Source organism: Mycteria americana, chromosome 1 (assembly GCF_035582795.1).
Source record: "Mycteria americana isolate JAX WOST 10 ecotype Jacksonville Zoo and Gardens chromosome 1, USCA_MyAme_1.0, whole genome shotgun sequence".
Classification (NCBI taxonomy): domain Eukaryota; kingdom Metazoa; phylum Chordata; class Aves; order Ciconiiformes; family Ciconiidae; genus Mycteria; species Mycteria americana.
Window position 1 is genome coordinate 67,805,188 of NC_134365.1, and position 12,213 is coordinate 67,817,400.

The following is a 12,213-nucleotide window of genomic DNA, read 5'->3' on the forward strand; positions in this document are numbered from 1 at the left end:
GCAAGAAGGTATTTTGCTGGAGGTCACGAGCAGACAGGGAGCAGATTCATGATTTCTAAAGCGTGAGCTGAGTGCCGGTGCTGCTCCTGAAGCATGCAATGGCAGATTCTTGTTTGCTTTTGTATGGTGCTGCGTGAAGAGTAATTTTATTCTGATTTGTACAATGTGGAAATTCCTTTCTCTGTGACTTCTACAACTCTGAGCCTGTAACCTGCTTTCCAAGCAGATGACTGGGTGCCATCCAGCCCCAGTGACTAAACAGTTAACTCTTCTGAAGCCGTATAAAAATTTGGTTTCAATATGATGTAAGAAAAAGGGAAGCTCCTCCTAAATGGTTCTTGTCGCACATAATGTCATTTTTAGGTTGTCCAGATGAGGGGTAAGAGCAGTCTGCCATGTATTCTGCAGACCTGGTCCCGTGATTACCAACATCAGAAAAGCAGCTCCCTTTTGGCTCTTGCTTTGTGTTTCCCTCCCATAGGAATCTGGCCACAAAGGGGAAAGGCAGCACGTGTCCAGGTCCCCCTTTTCAGACACTGGAAGTGGCACCAGGGAAATGCTGCTGGCTTCCTCCATATAAACAGTCTACAGTAAACAGACACAAAACCTGTGCTCCCTTGCAGGATAATTATATATAGGGTTTGTAAAGCTGTTGAGGTATCTATTTGGTTGTGATGGGCATCATGTAGCAAATCTAGCCTTTTCAGCAAAGCCCATTTATGCTGTTTGGAGGAGAGGTTGCAGGTGGTATTTCTATTGGAAAGTCCACGTTTGCATTGACCTGCAATGGCTTCAAATTCGTTGGTGGAGAACAGGTAAGTTACACCGTTACGGGCCTACAGAGAAGAGGGAGTGACGTACTCTGGGAGAAAAAATGGTATGCAAAACACTTGTGTGCTTCCAAATCCTGAATATATTTGAAAGGAACATGGCATGAACATTTCATGCCATCCATCATAAATAATTCGTTTGTCTTTTATATTTATTAGTGACAGTTATTCAGAGGATATTTTCTAATGTACCTGAGAGAGAGGTTATCACTAAAGGAGACCGTGACATCTGCTTTGCCCTAGCCTCCTGCCCAGTAGAAGATTGACCGGAAAGGGACAGACTGCCCAGGTGTCCTAAGCCTTCAGTTCTGGGCATGGGAAAGGACCATTCATGACCCCGCTCAGCCCTTGCCCTCACCGCTGGCTGTAGACTTCTCTTCACCACAGGTGCTGTTTCAAGCGGTCTCAGCCTCAGTGTGAACCTGGCCCCAGGTCTCTGCTGAAGCCAAACACAGCACTGGGAGAGCTGGAAATGGACTGGGAAACAGTCTCACCCATGATGAGCATTCTTAGAGAGAGACACGGGAGTCGGGCACTTTGGGGCTGCAAAGAGGTGTGGTGCAGGTGGCTTTTATTGCTGACCTCTACAATGTTGCCTGATGATACTGGGGAAAACATGGACGTTTATGAGGACATTTAAAAGCCTCAGTACCGAGGGTGCTGCAGAAGGCATGGGTGCAAGCACACGCTGCCAAACACCTGACCTGTCAGGGGAAAGGAGCTCACAACGTACTAGTGCGGTTATGTCCTTTCCACACCACAAGCAATTTTCTCCTGGCAAAGCCACCAGTGCCGCTAACTTTCACGCCGTTGTAGGTTTTGTTGAGGCCATGCACCCCCGTGCCCGGCAGCCACCTCACCCGGGCCTTGGTACACCAAGTACGCGACCGCTGGGAGCTCTTACCAGAGCGGGTAAGTCAGAGTCGCGCCCCGGCTGGGAAAACGAGCTGGCCTTGCTGCTGGGGGGGTAAAGCGGCCCCCCGGTACCCGCCGCTGGGGAGGGGGCTGCGGGGTTGCGCAGCCGCTGGGTGTCTTGCTTGCTCGGGACAGCCGTGGGCGCGGGGCCCGCCGCTGTGAGGGGGCGCGGGGACCCGCCGCTGTGAGGGGGCGCGGGACAGCGCCCCCCGCGCCCGGGCCCGCCGCGCCCGGCCCCGCCCCTCCCGGCGGCCGCGAGGTGGCGCTGGCCCCGCCCCGCCGCGGCGGGGGCGTTGGGGTGTTCGGTGAGAGGCGGAAACCGGCGGTTTCAGCCGTTGGCGGGGCGGCCCCCGCCGTGAGGCACAAGCGGGCTGTCCGAGCTGCTGCCGCTGGCAGCGCCGGTGCGGGTTTTACACGCGGCGTCCCTTTCCCGGCTGGCAGTCACGGCGTGGTGCGGGAGTACCCCGCTCAACCCAGGGGATCGAGCTTTTAATTGCCCTCGCTCGGTCATGGCCCCTTTGCTCGTCGGGCGCTGGCGAAAGCTGAGTCACCCAACAGTATTCTGCTCTCCGTACTGCACCTACACGGCCTGCCAGCTCTGCTCGCAAGCCACAAAAAATGAGCATAAACCTCCTCCTCCTCTTCCTTTTCCTCACCCATGCGTGCAGGCAGGAGCCAGTGCTCCTCTCTACCGCAGCAGGAGCACACGAGGCTGGTTCTTTAATTGCTTTCCATCTCAGCGCCGAGTTAGTGGACGAAGAAATAAGAAAAAATGTTTTTACCTGGGAAAACCTAATGGCTGGGCTTCTACCCAGCTAACAAATCGTACCCCTGTGGGGCTCTGACCACTTGGTGCTGGTGGTCTGAAGCCAGCCAGGCAGATCAGCTGGCAGATGGGGCTGGAAGTTGCAGAAAGTGGAGCTTGGCTGTTTGTAGCTCTTCCTCGCTGACCGGGTTAAGAAAAGTACATGAGAGTGCACCCCGGAAAGGCCGTGTGCCAAACCCTGAAGAAGAGAAATGGGGAAACGGAGGCAGAACATCATGTAGGTACAGGCAGCTCTTATTTTGCTTGGATCAGCGTGCCTCAGCAAAGCATTTAATCTGCCTCGGTAATCTCTAGCCTGTGAAGAATAGCTACTTGGTGTGCTTAAACCGAGGGGAGTTTGGGGGGAGTACTGGAGGTGGGGCCCATTTTGGAGGAGGGGCAGCCAGACAGAGCTCTGGGGACACAAGGAGCGAGGGCAAGAGGCCAAGGAAGAGGCAGCGTTTGAGCCTCTTTGGCCACAGGGAGTTTCAGAGCACTTGTATAACCAAGAGTACCAGCCTGGCTCAGAAAGGCTCCACTGTGGCCGCAGGTATATTGCCACAGTTACATGTACTGTGATGGCAATTAAGAAGCTCTGACAGCAGCTTCAGGGCTATGGGAGATGCTTCTTTGTTGTCTCAGAGATTTTACCAGGCATCAGCAGAACAAAGCGACTGTTCATGTTCTAGTTTAATTATTTGTTTGTTTGTATTCTGTTTTAACGATGGTCAGTTGTTCCTTATGTGGGTTTTATTGTGAGCATCATCGTGGCTCCAAGGCTCTTGAGAAGAGGTGAAGAGGGAGCAGAAAGCATTATGAGCCCAGGTAGTGCTCAGCACAGATCAAGGGCTGATCCCAGTTAGCCAGCATGATTTTGGACACCGCAAGATGCTGACTGTTCAGTCGGGCTCAGCATTGTATCCTCTGACTAATCGACATGCAGGTGTTTGGAGTAGCGGTAAGCAGGTCAGAGAGCCACCGTGCCTTCTCGTGCATGCTCCTGCTGGCCTGGTCTTGTCTCTGTCCTTCATCCCTCTCCTACATCTTAAGAACTAGAACATGGTGAGGGGGTAAGGAAAGGAGCAGTGCTCCCAGTCTTTTGAAAAGATTGTGAAAAGCTTGTGTGGCAGGGAAGGAAGTGGCTGGATATTTTCTCTGGATGACTTCGGCTGGCCTGTGTGATGGATATGGAGCAGCTTCTCCTCACCCCCTCTCCATCTCTCCCTGCCACCTTCCCAGAGTTGCCTGCCACTTCTAGAGGGCAGCTTAAGGCAGAATGAGACAGGCTTAAAAACACTTTAAGGTGAGGGGATTAGTGTTTTGTATGATAATGGAGACGCCTATCATTAAATGCCTTCCTGAAGGAAGGGGTGTTAAATGATAGGTTGTTTCTCCACCGTGGAGAGGGAGAGTAAAATTCCAGACTTCACACCTTTGCAGACCCTTTGCTTGGGTATCACTTGTTGTCCTTTAAATGACCACTTAGGAACCAAACCAGCTGCAACTCTCCAAGCACCGTTCCCAGTGCCCTCCCTCCCCTGCTTAGGCACAAGGACTCCCTCTCCTTTGGATCTAAATTCTCCTTCCGCTTTTTCTCCCTCAGTCATCTGCATGATTGCTCTTGGGTTGGCACCCTTGCCAGGCTGTTACCCTTTCCAGGGCACAAGTTGGGCAGCCTCGTTCTTCCCCTGGACACAGTTCCCTGATTGTCACCTGCCCAGAGGTAAGCTGTTGAAGAGGCTGGTGCCACTGTAGCACTCTTGGTCCCCTAACTACAATCTAGCTTTTAATGGGTATGAGATGATAGATAAAAGACAGAAATACACAGATTTTTATTTATTTTTTTTTAAATTGGAAGGACCAGAGGCACTATTATAAAATAATTAAAAATCCATTATTTTTGGGACTCATCATCCAGAATTCCTGTACTGTAGCAAACCTTTTCCCCTGGCACCTTTACATCTAACTAGGAGGGAGGTGAAAAGTAAGAACTCAGAAGCATTAGTATTGTTATAGCAGTGCCTGGTAACAACACTTTCATTAAGGACCTCTTGCATATTTTCACATAAACTCTTATTTTCAGATTGTAAAACTCAGCCATAAAGTTCACCTCCTTGCTAACACCAGGCACTTAAGGTTTAAGACTATCAGCACTTCAGTCAATCAAATTTCCGGTTAAAGCAGAGTCCTAAAAATCCTCCTACATATTCTAATTTGAATTTGCTTTTTTTACAGTCTCTGCACTTTAACGTACAGAGTGAGTGAGTGAAATTATTTATAATGTGCACACTCTGTAGGTTTCCAAATTAAATGCAAATAAACAACTAGTATATTTGATTTGGCACCTTTATTTTTTTTGCCTTAAAGCAGGTGTAATCCTGATGGGTGCTGAGGACCTATCAGAAGCCCAGCTTCTTGTTTTGGAGATGATAGGAAAGCCTTTTTAGTAAGGGAAAAGGATAGAGATGGGACAGACAGCTACACAGGGCTAGCACAAAAAAGTAATTGAGCAGCTATGAAACAAAAAGTTCACTTACAAAAAATGGGATAATGTTTGCAGCTAGGTGAAAATCCATTGCCAAGCCGGGGTTTGCACATGTGTTCGTAGCTAGAGATAAACCCTTCCTGGCAAATTTTTCTCTTTGCCTCCCTCAAAAGCTCATATAGGGAAGTATTTGCAGTATCCCAAGAGAACAAGGATTATGATGAGCATGTTTAGTTGCACTGCAAAGGAACTGAGGATGAAATTAATCTGTCTAAAGGCAGAGCCCTGCAACATGCATGTTTCCTTGTAACGCTATACTTCATTTATAGCCATCTCAGTTGAGACACTGTTACCTGAAGGAGGCAATTCTAGGAAATACTCCAAAAATCCCATCTTGGGAACATTTTGAGGATGTCCAGAAATCCACTCCTCAGGTACGTTTCAAAAAAACCTCTGTGTGGCATCCATCAGGACCATCCTGAAAACACCCCATGCCTGCTCCCTCAGCAAAAAATACTTTGAAGTGCCTAAATTAGTGGAGTTGGCTGGAGGACCCCCTCTGTGCTCATTTCAGTATGCTCTCAGGGTCCCACCTCATGGGGGAATAGGAAATGCCCAATCTGAGGACCAGTAAGGGCATGCCCAGGCCATGGGGAGTCCAGTCTGAAAACTACAAAGGGATCATTGCCTTGGGAAGCTCTAGCAAGAACCTGCAGAAATCCCGAATATCATATTTAAATGACTGAGCAGCACCAGACTGGGATTACTTTGGATATGCACAAGGTCCCCAAACAGAGGCCACCCTGATGTCCCTCTCCAGCGTGAGATCTCTTTCAAAATCATTTCAGTGGTCTAATGGACATTTATATACTTTTTAAAAATTCTTTTCCGTGGTATTTTGAAAATGTTTGTCCAAAAATGAAGCTGTATTGAAAACAGCCAAGAAATAACTCTTTACTTTCTAACTGCCCCTTGGATCCAACCACAAAACTGGCTTGAATGACAAATACAAACCCCGCAACCTTCCCTCCTGACTCAGAGTTACTTGTGAGAAACTGAAAACCTCCCAATGATGTTCATTTCTGGAATGGCCTCTTCAAACAGAAAGGAATCATTTTTTAATGGAAATGCCACTATTATTAAGCTGGATAGCATTTACCATTTTTTTTATGACAAGTAAATCTGTTCAATGTAGAGTAATTTGAAAACCTATAAATTGGAAGAGGACATAAAAAGCCATAATTGCAGTTTTCACTTCTCCAAGGTGAAAGGTTTCCACTTCTCAGGCACCACAAGGGTTTGAGAAATAGCACAGTGGACAGGTTTAAAGGAGATGATGCTATGTTGGGGGGAGGTTGGAAAGATGGTTATGGGATGTTGTCTAAATAAAAAGGGATCCCTTTAAAAAATTACCAGCAACACTGATTGCACGCCCCAATCCCTTCTTTGCCATCTCTTCTCTTATAGCCTGGTCCTCTGATCCCAAGGAACAGACCTCTGAGTTGGTTTCCTTTGGGCTGGGCTGGTGCCTGTCTGTGCACACTCTGAGACTGGCGGCTTCAGGTGGGGCAGGGAAGGGCAGCTACCACCCTGGGCCCGGGCAGTCCTGCCCAGAGGCAGCACACAGGACCTCTGCCTATGGTCACAACAGTCTCCGTATGGGTACTTGAATACCGTGTGCAGTTTTGAACCCTCCAATATGAGAAAAACTTGAATAAACTGGAGCGAATTCAGCAGAGGAATAACAAAATGGTCAAGGAGCTTGAGCACTTTCCTTGTGAGGAAAGACTGAGGAAACTAGACTTGTTTAGCCTGGAGAAGGCAAGGGTGAGGGGAGACATAACAGCAGCCTTCCCAAGCTTAGCAAGAAGATGGAGCCAGGCACTTCTCAGTGCTGTGTGATGGGAGGATAAAAAACAAGAGGCATAAACTGAGACAGGCCTGCAATAAGACAGAACTGTTTCACCATGAGGACAGCAGGCAGTCTCCACCTCTGGACATTTTCAAGATAAGACTGGACAAAGCTCTGAATAACTTGGTCTGACCTCATAACTGACCCTGGACTAGAGATCACCTGAGATCTCTTCCAACCTGAATTATCCTGTGATCTAAAACCAGTCAGAGGAATGACATCCCAAATGTGCTTCTGCTGAATTGAAAGGTAGCGTGGGTAATTGTTAAGGTGTAGAGGTTTATATTGCCAGTATTTAAAATTATGGGTTCATTTCAGCGTGATGGACAAAATCAGCCAGGTTTTAGTGCTAAGAGTTTACTAGCATATGATGAAAGGAAGAGAGACAAAACAGAAAGACTCTGGTTAAGTAACTCTACAGAGGTATCTGAACTTTCAGCTGTTCTAGGCTAGTTTACAGAATTTAGGGTGTATGTTATGTTGTGCATTGATCTTGAGGAACCTTACACTGCCAAAGTGATACAAAGCACCCTTACTATTCCCAGGGGTAGATTCTTTATTGCTAGAAAATAATCATTACAGAAAAACTCAAAACAGTAATTCACCCTGAAGCAGAGCACGGTTTAGCACACTCTCCTCCAATGTTTCCAGAGTGCAGGGATGGAAGCACCACAGGGGCTGCACTCCTCCCAGATGGTACACAGGCTAGTAAATGTGCTCCCCCAGCAAACCATCAAGCCCCAGAATATGATACAGATTCAAAATACAGAAGTGATGGGCTTGGTTGTCAGCCAGTGTAAATTACTGTCATTGTCTCATCCAAGCCAGGTGGTACCAGTTGAACATTTGGCCCACTAAAAGTAGCTGGAGACTATAAGAGGTGCAGAGGAATTACTGCTAGTAAGATCATTTAGCAGGGAAGGAAGCTCAGTGGGTGATGCTCATGTCTGTCTTTTCTCATCGCTGCCGGAGCACTGTGTCGTGATGTGAGAGCTGTAGTTATGCTCACGGTAATACTGGCCCCTGGTGCTTTTGTTCTTGGTATGTGGCAGCCCTGCAAGGTTGTGAGAGTAGCGCTCCACTTGGCCATCCTCCACAGCAAAATAGGCCACAGTCCCAGCGCTGCTGCAAGCTGGTACACACAGCGGGCAATTTTCTTAGAAGCTGGGCTAGAGATGCTGGACATGCTTCCCTGCTGCCAGGTCTGTTCCCAAGCATTTAAACTGTGAAACAGCATGATGCCCTAGTGATTGGCAATGCTGCAAATCATGAGTGTTTCACCTTCTGACATCTAGGAAGTAACTGCTCCCCGATGACTCTGCCTGATCCAAGTTTGACCCTTGGTATTTGTCTCTAAGAGAAGATCTTTGGGCTCCCCTTCTGCCTGGAAGGGAGCTGACAAGGGACCATGACCTCTTCCCCACCTTCTCTAACAGTGAGAGAAACAGATCTTATACCCACCTACAGTCTTTTTTCAACTCTGCTTTAGGGAGGGCATACATTGGGTCATAAATGTATTTTGACCAGGGCTTTGCTGCTAGATCAAGAAGCTCTGGCATTCTTCATTGCCCCTAAGCTGCTGGTATACCTTCTGTGATTTTTATCTTCAAGAAGTGAAAGTGTAGGACATGCAGGAGGCATGCATGGCATCTATTGCTTGCAGAGTCCAGTAAGTATCAAGGGCCAAATCCTGCTCGAGGATACAGGACATTTCAATTGAGTCAAAAGACCCTGTTCTTTCATCTGAGAACAGATGCAAATTAAATGGCTGTGAATTTTACAGCTGATTCTCAGACACGACGTAACTAGGATCAACAACTTTTGTTCCACTCCAATGACATTTCACAGCCATGTGCTGCTGCTGCTCGTTAACATTGCCTTAATTAGGCCATGGCATTCCACAGCAGTTTGGTACTGAAGCAGAGTTTTGATCTAATATGAGGAGGTCTTCCACGTGCTTGAGGAACCTTACTAAGTAATTGGAAAAATGCAGTGGACCAAATCCAGGTGAAGCATCACAGATGAGTCGTTAATGTCTCCTCACAAGGACTGCTTTCATGGCAAGGCCGCCTTGTGAGGAATCGGACAGCAAACCATGGCCAGAATCCTTTACAGAAAGGCTACCACCTTGTAACGGTGGCACAGGGCGAGTTCACAAAGAGCTAATTAGATCTATGTAAATACTTAACAGTGAATGCAGCCTCCTTTTTATGTCTGATTTATCAAAATCCCCGCGGTCCAATCCCTTCACACCCCTCCAGGTCAGGGCACTCTGTGCCAAAGAACTGCGCTGGGGGACTTGGCAGGGGTTGCAATGCAGCGCTGGACAGGATGGCCGCCATGCAGACGGCAAGTGTATCAGTGTGACAGGCTACACCCTGGGAGTGTGCTATATGTGTGCACGCTTCAGTGTGCCTGGGGCGCAGCAGTGCCGCGTGTGCCCCAAGCGCCACACAGCCAGTCCACGGGCTCCTGCTGAAGCAGCCACAGGGACAGAAATGCCATGGGAGGAAACAAGACAGGCAATTGTTCCTGAAGCTGCTGTAGCAGAGAGACTACTGGAGTTAACATGCTATTTTATGTCCTGAAGGGGCAGCAGATTTATTTTCCTCCTTTACGCTGGATTGAAATAAATCGGGAATATAGGAACCCCTTTGCTCCTTTTTCTGTTATTTTTAATCTTCAAAAGTTACAGACCTTCTAGAAATTTTAAAATAGTCATGAACAGAGGTCAAGGTACCCTAGAAAGAAAAACTGAGTAAAATCTAATCATGTTATATACTAGCTCCCCTAAGTAACATCACCTTCTTAGTCTGACACACACCCCGTTTTTTCTCTCTCAACTTTGTCTCTTTTAATGTTTCTATCATTTCTGTCTAGCCTGTTGGACATGCTTTCGGAGTCTGAGTGATAACTAATCCTAATGTTTTTGTTGCTGACTCTGTACCTTTGGGAGTAGACAGGAGTCCTGATACAAGTTGAATGTTTAAGACAAAGATCAAATGGAAAATGGGAACTGACAGTATCCAAGTGGATTTCAATACAGGAAGACTGAGCAAACGTGGCTCTTAAGGAAGAAACAGAAAAGAGTAAGTTTTCTAAGTGAAGGAAAAGATGATTTTTTCTAAATGTAAGCGGTGGCACTAGTATAATGCAGGTTCCTATTGCAGGTGAGGAAAAATGTGCCTTTTAGGAAAGGTCTGAGAGAATATGGAGATATGTGGGAGTGTGGAATAAAAGGAGAGCTGAGGAATATCAGGACCTGAACGGATCTTCAGTGGCGTAGCATACAGTAACCATCTGTTGTCTCTTTTGCTTCTGGAAGGCCTCTGTCAGCAGACAGGAAGCAGGAGCTTCGCCTCATCTGTATTACCAGCTTTCCATGTGAGACAGGCTGTTTGCTAGGCAGGCGCTTTCTCCTCTTTTGAAGGCTGGTGAGTGAAGAGCCCATCCTCTCTGCATCACCTCTCATCGTTTATACAAGCTAACCCTCACCTATTGTTTGTGCCTATGTGAATAGTGCTCTATACAATACGATGCGCAGCTCTGAGGCTTAGATGGGAAGCTCATGAGCTGCAGACGGCTGCGCGGTGACAGCGTGGGGCTGCGGAGAAGGCACGCAGCTGAGCAGAGATCCGCTGGAGTAACAGCGCAGAAATAGCTGGCTTCCCACGTGTCCTCCCTTGAGCAAAATCTCCATCCGCAGTGACCTGTGTAGATTCCTCAGACCACTTTTTGCCTGCAGGGAAAACAGAAAAGAAACTAAAACTAAATAGGAATGATTTAATATCCGTGCAGGAAAGTGTAATTCAGACTTTCGTAGGCTTTGAGGGGCAAGGGAGAAGTTATGGAGGTGAAATTTCTGCCATGGAGTTTGGAACATGATTCTGGCAGTCTGATATGTAATTATATTAGATTCGATTTTCTAATACAAAAATCTCAGGAAAGTCAAGTCTCCCTTTCACATTCGTTCTTTATTGTTTCCTACATTGCTTGAATTGGGTTAAAAGTAGCAATGTCTGCAAGCTGTGAACCATGACGTAGATTTCTCTTAGTTTTCTAACTTGGAGATTATGTACCTATGAATTGGCCAAAATAAAAGAGCAGTGTTTATATGAGGGATTATGCTTTCTGGCTGCCTGTGGCTGCAGGGGAACCCACTCCATGACCCAGGACATCCCTCCCAGCTCTGTATTCTGTAATGAGAATGGAGATGGGATTTTAAAATGTGTAAATTATTGCCTGCCTCCTTGTTTGGAGTGGTTTGGCCAGTTACTGCCAAGTTATTGGCCAAACCTAGTGAGAAGAGAGTTCAAAAATTATGCTGTCACCTCTGCTCTTGTCTGAAGTGGAACAATGTGAAAATTGCTTCTTTCTGTTTCACATTTTTCTCTCCTTTTATAGTCTTTGAAGATGAGTAGCTATTTGAAAAGTTAAGAAAGACCAAGACTCTGACTTCTGTTTACACTCAGGTCACAATACCCTGTACTGACAACACAAATGGCCTTTAAAGTGGCTGTAAATGTACATGTAAAATTTACAGATAGTAAATCAGTATTTATGTGCGCAGGGCCCACTATTGCAATGCAGCAATAGCATAAGTTACATGCATATGGGCACCGGATGGGGAGTTTACCCAGGGCCCTTGCTAACTTGAAAGCTGCCCCCCCCAATTTCAAACTGTCTTTCTCTTCTGTTTCCTCATTAGTTCCTTTGCCCTTGATTAGTCCTATGTCCAAGAGCATGAGTTGTTCAAGGGCTAGGATAATATATCTAAAATACAATAGAGTTATAACAATATCACATTTCCCACTGACAGGGCATTCTTGCTGTGTTACAGGAATGAGTTATTTCAGTTTGTCTTAACCATGTCCATAACGTACATGCAAACAAAGCCCACCAAAACACAGAAAGCAGGTACTCGGTGGGTTGTACACTCTAACTCTGTATTTTTACTTTTACAACTTTGTTAGGGCTTAGATGCATGTGCATTGGTGAACAGATGAATTGTTTGAGCTGTTACTGTCTAGGAAGTCACTACAAGCTTGTTGCAAGCTATTTGTCATGGTTTATCATGGAGGTGAGGCTACTGAGGGAGAGGGCTGTGGGAGGGGAAACGCAGCGATGGCAGTGCACGCAGAAGGTCCCATCCCAGTTCTGTCTTGGTAATCACAGGACTGACGCTGTACTGTCACTTCTGCTCCATCTTTTCCAGTGTTTTGCTTGTTACAACAGGTAACTTTAAAGCTACCAAATTTAGGACTTG